Source organism: Osmerus eperlanus, chromosome 24, assembly GCF_963692335.1.
Source record: "Osmerus eperlanus chromosome 24, fOsmEpe2.1, whole genome shotgun sequence".
Lineage (NCBI taxonomy): Eukaryota > Metazoa > Chordata > Actinopteri > Osmeriformes > Osmeridae > Osmerus > Osmerus eperlanus.
Window position 1 is genome coordinate 3,355,487 of NC_085041.1, and position 13,618 is coordinate 3,369,104.

The window sequence follows — 13,618 nt, forward strand, 5'->3', positions numbered from 1 at the left end:
GTTAGATAAGTAGTTAAGTAGTTACATATAGACATACTAGATGGGAGGGTACCTGGCCATCTCTGTGTGTAGAAGATAATGGGCCGTGCCCTGACTAGGTGGATGTGATTATGGAGTTTGTAGGACACCTCCTTTCCCCCACCACCTGACAGCACTGGGGGACTGGAGTCTATCCCTCTTCAAGAACAGACACCATACCTACTATAAATCAGGCTTTATGCTGAATTGGTGTTTCCAAAAGAGAGGACTGCCAGGCTAGCGAAAAAAGGAAACAAGAATTATTCAATCAAATGCAGGCCATTCCATGTCCAGATTTGACTTGTGCTGCATAATGCTGCCTGTCTAATCCTTTTATCAAACCCTCAGATGAAGTCGTTGGAAAAGGAGAGAAATATATTTGAGGTCATTCTATCAGTAGTTTATTTTATATTTTCCCCCAAATTCCCCACTCTATTTTTCTTTATCTCCATAGACAATAATTACTTCTGGTGGCACATACATATTGCTGAGTCATGTTCCCAGAGTCAGTGGTAAGAATCTTTGCAATAATCAGCAATAACGGTAGCAGGATAAAAAAATATCTCATCCCTTAACGTTCATGGAAATGTGTATAGAGGGCTTCATATCGTATGTACAAAGTTCAGTTTTAAGTGACAATTTATTTAAGCCATTTATATATTGCCATGAGATCTACTTGAAATGTCCTTCCATTTTCAACCGTTTGATTATGCAGGGCCACACTATGCTGGTTGATGCCATGCTTGAGCTGCTGTTTTGGGATGTTAAACCTATCTCATTTGTCCATGTAATCTTTGGTTACCTATGGTCATAACGTTTTTTTCAAAGTAATTTTCAGGGGAAATGTTTTTATGTTGTGCAAGGCCCTAGTAAAAAGGAAAAGTCCTTATTATGGGGCACCTAAGTGTTGGGAATGAAGGATGACTCACTGACTTCTAAAAACTATTTTAAACTGTACTAATGATACATTATTAGGTATAGCATGAGATATAATCAGCCTGTGATTGGAGGTTCCAGGGTATTCCCTAAATTCCATGAAATCGTAGAACACAGAGCCCAAGGGTAGGGAATGTAAGGTGGAAGGAGGTGGTTAGAGGCCACACTGTCCTCAAGGTTTAAGCCAGTCCTTATGGTTTGATACCCAATCTGTCAGACAAGTACATACAGTGTTCATCAGAGCTGACACCTGATTAGTCTGACCCTGTAGCTGTCAAAAGCTACCTTGGTTGTCTGGAAACCAGTAACATCAGAGCTGAATTGGTTCACTCTTCTTCTCTTTTCTTTCTCTCTCTCTCTCTCTCTCTCTCTCTCTCTCTCTCTCTCTCTCTCTCTCTCTCTCTCTCTCTCTCTCTCTCTCTCTCTGTCTTCCCCTCTCTTTCCCCCTCTCTTTCTGTCTTCAGATCCCACTCTTTCGGTTTGTTTTCTCTCTTGCTCTCTCTCTCCTCCTCCTCCCTCTCTCTTCCACTTTCTCTCTCTCTTTCTGTGCGTGTGTGTGCTTGATACAGCCCTATAATTATCCGCTGATGAAAAACAAGTACAGGCTGAACTGCCCATTGTGGCCATAGAAATAGGATTACAGCCCATGTCTAGCTCCCTGATAAAAGAATGCGTCTCTCTTTGTGTTGTGAAATGTTTTTAGTCGAGTTTCAACTGTTTGGTATTGTGTGTGCAGGCCAGTTGTGTGTGCATGTCTTTGTTAAACCTCTTTCCAGCAGTCTCAGTGATGGAGAATTGATCAGGCTTGTATTCTAGGCTCAATACCCCCCTCCACCTTCCTCCCTTCATCCTCCTCCATTGTCTAGGTGAATAGCACACACTGAAGGCCATGGGCAGGTTGCTATTAATATGACAGCCTACTCCATATCCATAGTTTCTAATGAAACACCTAATCTCCCTTATTTTGATCCAGCCAGGAGATTGTGTGTGTGTATGTTTGTGTGAAAAAGAGTGGGAGAAAAAGAGAGAGAGAGGCTAGAGAGAAAAGGCTTTTCTTTGAGTTCCTCCTGTCAGTTGTATAAGAAATTTTGTCAAGTTCTTTTTTTATCCAACTGAAATGCTGTGGATCGCTACAGTTTATAAAGCCTCACAGATAAAGCCATTCACCGTGCTGAATGAGGACGCCATCTGTTTTTTTATAACCTCCTTTTTTCTCTTCCTTTTTCAAGCCTTGTAATCAAATTTGAGCAAAATCAAATGGGGGGGGGGTTTCAATGAAAGTACCTTTTGTTGGTCTGAAACGAGCAAGTAATTTACAAAATGCCCTTCCTTTGTGCGGGAGGCTAAAGGAAAAAAGAAATCAGTAGCTTTTAAAGCTAGGCCTTGCTGCGACTGAGAAGATAATGAAAGGCGTCTTGTGTTGTGGGCTAGAAAGCATTTCAAAGGCAGGGCCCGACTCAGGGTTACACGGCTGAAAACCCTGCGTGTGTTTGTTTTGTGCGGAGTACCAGGGCTGCCGTCCACCCCCTGCCACCCTCCGAGTGGGGTGAGAGGGAGAAGACGAGGAGTTGGAGGTATGGAGCAAGATCGCCCGGCAGCGCCGATACCTGTTCTCCCCAGACAGCCCCGGAGCCGGAGAGGGGTTGGAGGAGGGGAGGGGGGGGGAACCGGAGAAGAGAGGAGATTCCTGGAGAGCGGAACAAGCTTCTGCTGCTTCGCGGAGCCGTTGAAAAACTGGAACTCCCAAAGGGTGGACGGATGGAGCGGATGACGAGAGGAGTAGCCTTCCCCTGGGACGCCGATGCAGTGAGTGGTCCTCTCTCTGTTTCCCTCTGTCTTGCTCGCCCGTCCTCGGGACATGCCTACTTCCTGCCCTCATACGTCCAGTGAGAGGCAGCTGACGGAGTACTCTTCTGCTGGCCTCTGTCCTTTAGTACAGTTGCACTGAGAGCCACAGGGACATAGAATACAATACGCTGTCTGGGATTGATAACTGATGCTGTGTGTGGGCTGAACAGAAGAGTTGTAGTATCATGTGTTTGCTGTCGTGTTGACCAGGGCTGAAGTGAGTGGATTAGAAGACAGAAAGAAACTATCCGTCACTGCGCCCTGTATAGGCTGCCATGCAATTAACACTTTCTGGCACTTAGTGATAGCAGCAGTCCTAAAAGGCTCTTTGAATCATATTTTCCAAAGTGCCCTCTTTGTAAAGTACAGCAGTACTCACAGTAATTAGCAATCTAGAAAGAGATATGTGGAAGTAATCGAAAAAAATATGCGTCTGTGATGTTTTATAGTGTTCATAATCAGACTAATATGTCATCATATACGTCATTTATACTTTTCTATAACGTCTGGTTTGGTTTGTTTCATGGTGACTATGCAGGTGTGTAATGATTCAGAATTTCCCCAGCTTGTTTCCCCCTCATTGATGATCTCTATATTACTGATGTGTTTTGCGGTTGTTTGCAAATATCCTCTCTTAAGCAGTTTAATGTTTAGAAAGTTGGAGTACTCGGTCAGAAGGACCTTTATGAGTTCTTGAAGTTTTCTGTCCCCTGTGTGTTTTTTCAGGTAACAATAGACATGCAGACTATATTGAAATGAGTTGATTTCTCGCTTGGCATATTGAAATGTCAAAATTTGCACTGGAACAAATATCTTGGTAAAATTCAATAGAATAGAATATTTAATCAGTCAACTTCTCCTCTTCCACCCAATAACAAGCTAGGAGACCCACTTCCTTTGGGAGCAGAATCACTCAGCCGCTACGCATTAGGTGTGTGTGTGTGTGACTGCTTTTCTGTGATTGTGTGGGTGTGTGATTGCATGTGTGTGAGTGAGACTGGGAGCAGTCAAGTGTAGGTTTTAACAGGGATGCCGTGACACAAAATAGAGTACTGCGTCTGTCAACCTGACACAGAGCACTGTTAACACAGGGGTCAGATTGCTGAGCGGTTAGGGAATCTGGCTACCAATCTGAAGGTTGCCGGTTTGATTCCCGTCCATGCGAAATGACGTTGTGTCCTTGGGCAAGGCACTTCACCCTACTTGCCTCGGGGGAATGTCCCTGTACTTACTGTAAGTCGCTCTGGATAAGAGCGTCTGCTAAATGACTAAATGTGAACACTCACACTCAGGGACTTACACAGGAAGTGTTTCCCACACTGATTGATGGTGTTCATCTCCGTTTTTCTATGAAACGTGCGTTCTGTGTGAGGTATCAGGAAGGAACAGTTTTGAAGCTTATTGATCAAGCCCTCCAACGGGTTTCCACAACTTTCCTCACAGTAGTACTAGATGAATACTGGGCATTTCCTCTAAGGGTATTTAATTGTACAGTATTTCATTAGGCTAAGGTGAAAGTAAAGGTTAAGCCAATCAGTATGCTTCAGTGCCGGGCCCTAAGGGGTCGTCCAATAAGAGAGTTTAATGGTGTAGTAAAGTGGTGGGCGAGAACAACTCTGAGCTAAAATGGAGGGGCGGGTCTGACCACCAATTAGAAGCTATTAAGCAGAGCACCTGTCAGTGAGGACCGCCAGCAACCCTCTCCCGCACTTGCAGCAATCGACCCCTTCATTATGGCTTCCAGCAGTGGACCTAGCTATTAGCAGCACTACGTCTGTGGTTAGCCTTAACCCCCTCCCCCCTGGAGGGCCTGGCCACTGAAACCCAAGGTGGTTACCATTAACCAGATGTAAACGGTGACTGAATGGATTCTGCCCTCTGAAATGAACTGGCTTTATATTCGGCTTGGTGAAATTGTAAGCTTTTGTGCGAAATAAACAGCAATGAAAAAATAACTTATTTGATTTGACAGAAAAGTATACAATTTATTATGCGACAACGGTAATAATCAGTTATAGGCTTCATTTTCTTGTTGTTTCAGTGTAGATCGTGTTTAAATTTGCATGCATGCATAGTGGAGTAATTTTATCTTGCCATCTGGATTATCTGGATTTTTATGCAAAATTAAAGAATATTATACCAGGCTGACTGAGAGCAATGACCTCTTTCAAAGTGTGTGTGTGTGGGTGTGTGTGTGTGTTTGTCCATGTGCGCAAGCAGGGTCACAAGTGTAAGGTGTAGTCCTTCATTTAAATATCCCATAAAGGCTTTAATTCTCCTGTAGGCTTAGAGATTAACCTAGGGCCACTTTGTCTTAGAGCTGTCTCGAAGAAACTCCCTCCTAAGCCTCGTCCACAGTCCATCTGATATGGGGAAATTAAAACTGGTTTATAGACAAGCCCCGACGAAGGAGACCAAGCCCTGACTTCGAGGCAGACAGCCCATCTATCACCTGGGGGAAGCTGCAATTAAAGAGAGTAAAGACAGCTCTCTGGCCCTCCTTGTCTTAATCCTGGGATGTAAGTGAGAGGACATGAGGGGCTTTGAGGGGTTGTATTAGTGGATGTCCAGGAGACTCTGGAGGACTTAGGCCTGCTCTCTAGATGTCCCAGCAGACTGCGGCTAGAGGGCCCGATACACAGCCTGGCTCCTCGGGGCCCCACTAACTGACCCTCTTCCACACACGCACGCACGCACAGGTACACACTCCGAGAGTATTTCTGTAAGGTTAGACGCAGGCCTAATAATGTGTGTGTGTGCAACCGTTTGTTTGTGCAGGCGAGTGTGTGTTATTACGAATAGGCAGGTGTCTTCCTACCTGGTGACCTGTGTCTCTGAATGATTGAATGGAAAATGCATTCCGCAGAGCCCCCGGTGGATAGGAGGACCATTATCATGGCTTCCATCTTTCTGAATCCCAACAAGCTATTATCTTCAACGGCCCTTTTCATTTCTTCATAGCTGGGGTGTTTTGATGTGACACATCAGCGAGCGCATTTCTACACTTAGTGTGTGTGTGTGTAAGTGTGTGTGTAAAGCTTTTTCCCCTGTAATGCTCTGGCCCCCTATGCATGTTACCTTAAACACATATTAAGTTGTTGACAGATCAGAGTGAAGGTGTGTGTGTGTGTGTTTTTTCTATTCTTCACACACACACACACACAAACATTAAGACTGACAGCCATCATAAAGGGGGGAGGGGGGTGGGTATTCAACGGTACTGAGCTGCAGGGAGAGCTGGGGAGAGAGAGAACAGGGGAAGGCATCACTCACAGGGTGTAATTGGGCCACTCTGGGCTCTTATCCCCTCCCTCCCTCCCTCCCTCCCTCCCTCCCCTCCCCGTGAGGGTCTTTGGCTGTAACCATTAAGAGGTGCCACACAGAGAAAGCAGACAGGCTGACCAGGGGCTGACGCCCATCCCCAGCGCCTGACAGAGCGGACCCGCGGCAGTAGCAGTCCATTTAAGCGCCGGCTCGATCCATAAACGATAGCCCTGATTATGAGAGCCCCCACTCACAGCCTTCCCCTGTAATTGTCGCTCATAAATCTTGGTCGTCCGTGACAGGAGCACAATGCGCACTGACGGCTGGTTGGAGGCCAAACGACTTGTGTCTGAATATCAGGCCAGTCTGACAGACAGAATGATGCTCCTCAGAGTCTTGACAGGACAGCGCTTTTTAGTTACTTAAGGTTGAAATAGATATATTTTTTGCAATCTTCATTTTTACATTCAATGATGAATGAACCAAGACAGGGTTGAGTGATTCCACTTTATAAAAAAAAAAAATCACTTTCTTGTTGAGGAAAAATTGATAATTAAACGTAGTGGCTTGTTATGTGGTGTTCTGGAATGAACATCGACATCAATTCAGAAATTGCGAAACTGGTTTCAACCTATGGTTCCAACCTATAGTGCGTTCTGTATTTACACAATGGTAGTTAGTGTGTTAGTGTGTTAGTGTGTGTGTGGGGCGGGGGGGATTTAAAATGAGCTTAAAAGAAGAAAGAGAAAGGTGTTGTTATTGCACCAGTGTATTTATTGTTGATTGCCGTGTCCCTGACCCTTTCAAGCCCTCTCCACTGCTATAACACACTTCACTCTCTTCCTCTGTGCCCCCCCCCCTCTCTCTCTCTCTCTCTCTCTCTCTCTCTCTCTCTCTCTCTCTCTCTCTCTCTCTCTCTCTCTCTCTCTCTCTCTCTCTCTCTCTCTCTCTCTCTCTCTCTGTGTGTGTCTCTCTCTCTCACACACACACACACAGACACAAACACACTACATACCAGCCTCTATTAGTATGTGATGGAGATTTCAATTGAATGCAGGAATGGGGAGGTAGAAGGACAGATGGATAGGGGGGACAGAGTGAAAGATCCACTCGACTGTGGAGAGCCCCGCGAACAAACTGGAGAGATTGAGAGATGAAGGGATATGGAGGTTGAACTTCTGAAGGACAGACAAATGATGAAATGTGTCAATAGGCCCAACATGATCCTATAACCTTACACCCTGAACCCTGAAATACTGGCTTTCACCTTGCAGATTAACAGCCAATTATCCTGCTTGACCAAATAATTGTATGTGTATTTTATAGGTGTCTAAGCTGTACTGAAGGATACAGACATTAGAGCAGAACCCAGCAAAAAACATTTAATATAAAATACTCTGTATCTGAAGTGCTGCACTATTGACTATCCCAACTACTTACAATTGTTACTAAATACAGTAGCACACATCCTTGTTTTGGATGGAGGGGCACGGTGTGTTCGCTGGGATGCAGCGCCAGGGCGATGAAGGTGTCGGGTTGTTTGGTGACCGCAGCGTTGAAGTACCCCGAGCAGCCTCGCTCGCAGCGCTCCGAGCCTCGCGCCGAGCCTCGCTCCGAGCCTCGCGCCGAGCCTCGCTCCGAGCAGGGAAGGTCAGGGAAGGTCAGGGCCGCTCGGCGCAGCGGGGACGCGTCACGCCGCTGTCGGAGGAGAATAGCAGCCCCACGTGTCGCACGCCAGCTTACCTTGAGGGACTGCTGCACCTGCTGCTCCTGTCCCCCCCCCCCACCCCCACACACAAACCACTATCCGCCCACACAGAACCCATTACCCTCCTGCCAGCCCCATACAACCCACTACACCCCCCCCCCCCCCCTCTTGCCCCCCTACACACCCTTCTTCTCCATCTTGTAGTCTGTGAAGAATATAAAGGAATATACATTCCTTCTTCTAGTCATGTCTGCTCATGAAGCGTTCCATACTGTACATTCTTGGTGCATGATGAACTCCCCCCCCCTCCCGTGCCTTGGTAGAATATTTATAGATTGAGGTTGTGGTTCACGGACACTGGAAAAATAAGTATTCCTGTTTCGTCTCCACATGTCCATTTCTGTAGGTTTACAAAATGATCATGGTGTGTGTATGAGAGAACAGCAGTGAGACAGATTGTACTGAGGAAGCAGGAAAATAGACAGAATTCTACACGCTACCTTTTTTAGCCTAGCTTGTGTTGCTGTGGGGTAAACTGTGCTTGTTACTCTGTAGGGAACTGTGTCTCAAAAGAGAGATGATCGTTACTATGTTTTACCATATACAGTACCAGTCAAAAGTTTGGACACATTTTCCCATTTGTTTGTGTGTGTGTTTGTATGTAAATTCTTGTCACAGCAGTGCCCCCTGCAGTAGCATTGAAGCAGAAGAAGATGTCTAGTCTAAAACAAAGCTGCTGAACAGATGCACCACACAAAGATCACTACACCTACCCTTGAGCTGAAAATCTCTTTATTGTTGAGTTGTGATTTTGTCACGTCAAGATTTGGCTCGAATGTTATTACCAAGACAACTGTGAGCAGCGTCTTAGAATGGTGCTTTTATCCGGTTCGAAAATAAATAAATAAATATATATATACATTTAAATAGATATCTATATAAAACAAAAACTAAATCCCACCCGAAGTTTACCGATAATTTAAGTTTTTTATTGACGTAGCCAAATATATATATTTTGTTTTACAAAAAGATAGTATCCCTCTGCAGTTTTCGGGATGCAATCATAGCTCGTTGAAGTAACATATTTTGTGTCATCAGTGTAGTCTCCTGTTTTTATCCAGACAAAAAGGCTGTTGCAATGTGTCACTCACTGTGTGAAAGGTGTGAAAAAATAATATTATATATATATATATTATTTTTTTTTGCAATTATATATGGTTTTATATTTTTTCTTTTGCAACAGCAATTGGGCAAATCTTGTTATGTTTTATTATAATATAATGTGTGAAATGCAGCTATTTCTAAGGGCTAGGTAAAGGCTTTTATACGAGGGTCCCTTGTGTTTCTTTCTTGATAAAATGAGCAATTACTCCAATAGATGGCATCCAAACCCTAGTCTACAGAACATACTCTCAGCACACTCTGTGAAGCCTCTAGGAGCAAGTGTGGAGTCCTACACACACACGCACACACACTCGCACACACACACGCACACACACACACACACATATGTCCTCTTCACCGGGAAATAAACAGGAAAATTATGTTCTAAACTTCTGAACTGTTTCCTCGCATATCCAGGTTATTGTTTCATAGTATTAGATCTAGAAATGTGCTATTTGATGGCATATGAGTGACAGTGTTAACCCTTGTAGACATTAAGATGTGTCTAAATATGAATACAGTGGATTATCTTTCCAACATCTGAATGATGGGTTTTTTAGGAGGCTAATTGCAGTTTATATTTGACATGACTTAAATGTGTGATTTGGAAACTTTCGCAAATATTTCATTTCCAGAGCATCATTCTCTGACTACTCACATCAGGACAACATAATGCACATGACACATTAGACATGTATGAAGACTGCATGATACATGACATGAATGGGACCAAAGAAACACACATCACCATAGATCACATCTCTGTCATTTCTAACATGATATGGCTTTTAATGGCTTAACATCGGTTTAGACTGGGGGTGTAGAACACAACCTAATATATTAATAGTGAGATGAATCCTTCACAGAGTAGATCTGTTTTTGTTTTTTTTTTATCCAAAATGTGTTTGTGTTGTACACTGGTGAAGTGGCTTCACTTTGTTTTTTTCTCTTGTACCTAACGATTGTAGACTCACCATGCAAATAGGTGCTTATCAGAATACTGAATAACCCTCATTTTCTCTGGTAGTAATTTCCATCTCTTAGCTGTGTGGCAGACTGGTGCCTCCAGTCTTCTCTCTCTGTTTCTCCGTGAGTACGAACCCACACAACCGAGCGGCTCTATAGGATTTTTGTGAAGAGTCATACCGATTGTTTCGCATATTGTTTCTGTTTTTTTTTTTCTTTTGACAAAAAGGAATTAAATTGCAATTTTCATTCAAAATGTTCAAACTGTTCGTAGCAGATAATAAATAATAGGTACATCTGTGGAGTTTTTTTAAATGGCTGTAAGACTGCTGTTATCAGGTTTTAGATTTAGTTTTATTTCACACACATGCACACACAGACTGTAAATTATATACATTTTTGCAGAGGTACTGTAATATTTATTAATGAGTGACGCTTCCTTATGTTATATATTTTTGTATTACTATTTATATCTGTCAAATTAATTTATGCCTTAAAAAATCTTTTTTTTTTTTTTTTTTTGTCTTGAACAAATATATAGTCATATTATATTGCAAGTAGTTTGTGTGAAAGTCCATTACGTTAATGCCTATCATGAAGTTATTCCATCTCCATCTTTCGAGAGGGGTATCACTGATAAATATAATCTTCAGGAGCTTTCACTCCACTCCTCAATGTCCTACTCTTTATTCACAATTAAGTTTTAAACCTAATTTGTAAACCTGAAACACAAAAGGCTTACTATAATATCCCCTCCAAGGAGGGCAATTGTGAAGATGATTTGATTGAATAAAAGGAGCATAAGAAATACCTGATGCTGCCTGGGATGCGTCGCCAAGGTTTTTAAGTTCAAGGATGTATTGATGGAAGCCTATCATTTTAGACAATTAATGTGTGGCTGGAGGAAGAGGGTTGATTCTAGACAAACCTGCCTGTTCCCTGTCTCTCAATTCACCCACTCTCTCGTTCTCAAGCGTTCGTTCTCTCAAAAAAGAGAAAAATCAGCTTTTAATAATATCCCACGCATATCCTCCATGATCATCTTCCTGATTAGAGAAGAAAAGGGAAGCCTGAGGTCAGATTGCTGGTTGAGGACGAGGAGCTTCTTACTAGCGAGACTGTCATCCTTGTTCAACAACACACGAGACACATTGGTCTGTAAAAAAGTTAGTGTGCATGTTTGACAAGTAGAAATTAGCAAATTTCTGTGTGCTGTAGATAAAGTGTATAATTAAATTAGTGGTATTATATTACATTACATATTTGTAAAGATGTGTTGGATTTAAGAACATTTGGAATTTCCTTTTAGTGTTTTTTGTTTTACTTGTTTCAAAAATTATTTAACAAGCCAGATCATTTATGACGATAATCTTGTTAATGATAAAGTCTTCAGCTATGTCTCATAATACAGCAGAATGTTTTAAACCGCTAATAAAATTCACCAAGAATCGGGTTCATTTATACTTGTCAGCATTTTATTCTTAACATACAGTGAGTTCCAATCATTTTAGACCTGTAGGTTTAACAGCATAGAGACAGGCCTATAACAGCCATAGAGACCATGTCTTACCAGTCCCTCGGCCTCAGGGCTGGGTGTGTAGCTGTGCCCGTGTCTCTAGAAGTGTCCCCCTGCCCCACGCTCTCACTGCCAGCAGCTGCAGTCACCGGCCTCCTCTCTTCTGCAGCCTTCAGCCTTGTTCCCAGCGCTCAGCTCCCACCTCCCTGGCTCTCCTTCCTCCCTGTCCCCTCTCTCCTCTGGACACTATTGTTATCCTCCAGCGCCTCTTCTCCACACACCGCAGACGACACAGATTGTTCTTTTCTTCCCATTCTGTTGGTCCTCTTGATCGAGGGCGTGCGTGCATGGGGCCGTTTTAATGTTGTAGGTGCAATTAGGAATGTTGATGCTTCACTCGTGGTTCGCTGTGTGTAATAATCTGGTTTGGGTTCTTACATTTCTCTCTTTTTGCCTTTTTCTAATCGCTTTCCAGTCGTTTTTTCTTTCTTTAAACGGACAGAACATTGTCCACACAAAAATGGTTTGATCGCTCTACACTTTTTTCAATTTTATCCATTTTATGTTGCATTTTTCACATTTGCGATTGTTTCTTGTTGTTAATGTCACGATGAAATCAAATTCGATATGCATGTGATTTTAAAAATACACGTATTTTGTAAATACAACACTAACGATTCGAGGTATTTCAATTCAATCTGATGGCATTTTTCATTTGCTTACAGCTGTGACATTTTGTTGTGGCTTTGTTTACAGACATTAACCATGGTGACCTCCGCCCCCCTTGCCATTCCTTCCGGGCCCTTCTGTACCATGTAACTGTTTCAGCCTCAAGTTCTAACTGTCAGAAATCAAAGCAGTTTTTTTCTCCCTGGCTGGCGAGCCAGGTTAAGATAAGGTCAGGCAGTGGCAGGCTTGCAGTGATTAACCCCTGTTTGCTGCATATTCCCCTGACAGGCGGGCTCTCCAGGAGAGGGGCAATTTCCCCCTCATCATTAATAGGATCAGGGGGGCTGGGGGGAGCGGCGAGACTCTCCCTACCGAAGCCACGGCGAGCGTGTGTGTGTCTTTCCCCTCTCTCCACCTCCGCGTCTCTCTCCGTGTGTGCCGGTGGCGGGAGTTTAGACGAGAGCCGCGTCGCCCGCCTGCTCTCTTGTCTGTGTCCCGTCGGGGATCTTTACTTAATGAGGAGGGGGGATATCTGTTTCCTCAAATCAATCGTCCGTCTTAACTGAACATCCTCGGCCATCTGCTCGGGGGCTTATGCTGCGATCCCAATATTTGTTGAAGCTGATCCAGGGGCCCCTCCAGCGACCCCCCCTCCAATCCCCTCCGCTGCCAATCCCCCCCCATGCCTGGCGATGGGAAAGTCTCCCAGGGCACCTCAGGCACTTTGGCTGGCTGGGGCCCTGCACTTGGCCCTGCTCCCTCCATCCCTCCCTCTTCTCATCCCTTCATCTCTCTCCTCACTGCTCCTCTTTGATTTATCACTAAATCTGTTTGGCACATGGGAGGGACTCTTGAAAGACAGGTGTGTGTGTGTGCGCACGTGTGTGTGTGTGTTTGAGGAAAATTGCAAATGAAAAAGCAAAATGCCAGGCTAATCACCTTAGCTGTGCTTGTCATGTTGAGAACCTGTAATGAGACAGCTGGAGGGTGGTATCTCGCATCTCTTATCGATACCACGACACTGCTCTCTTCAATGTCTCTGTCACCCCCTCTCAGTTTACCTGCCTCTCCCGCAGGTCTCTCTCCCCAGAGCCCCCCCCTGCCAGGCCCCCAGGGATAACCTGGTAATTACATCCAACCATCACCGGGCAATCCTGTAAGGATAAGTCTCGCCGCCTGTTTTCTACCTCATCATCCGGCGTTCTGTTCTTCCTCCTCTATTTCATGGAGAGATGGAGACTTGAAAACAACCTGACGCTTGCGATTTCAGGCCTGGCTGTCAGAAGGCTCTCCTCACATCAACCACGGCTACATGGAATCAGCTTAGAGGGCGTCAGTCTCAGCAGAGCAGAGCAGAGTAGAGAAGAACAGAGTAGAGCAGAGCAGAGCAGAGCAAAGCAGAGCAGAGCAGATCAGAGTAGAGCAGAGTAGAACAAAGTAGAGCAGAGTAGAGCAGAGCAGAGCAGAGTAGATCAGAGCAGAGTAGAGCAGAGCAGAGTAGAGCAGAGTAGAACAGAGTAGATCAGAGC

General features: G+C 44.3%; 1 long non-coding RNA gene across 2 annotated transcripts in view; it reads left to right on the forward strand.

Moving 5' to 3' along the window:
* The window catches only part of LOC134011133 (uncharacterized), a 45,891-nt gene that overhangs the window by 1,466 nt on the left and 30,807 nt on the right, over positions 1-13,618 (forward strand). The window contains exon 1 of one of the 2 annotated variants that reach the window (XR_009928376.1): positions 2,625-2,760. The exons of the other annotated variant lie outside the window; for it this stretch is intronic. This is a non-coding gene — a long non-coding RNA (uncharacterized LOC134011133). Of the gene's footprint in view, positions 1-2,624; positions 2,761-13,618 lie in introns of those variants that run through there. 2 annotated transcript variants of the gene reach the window in all.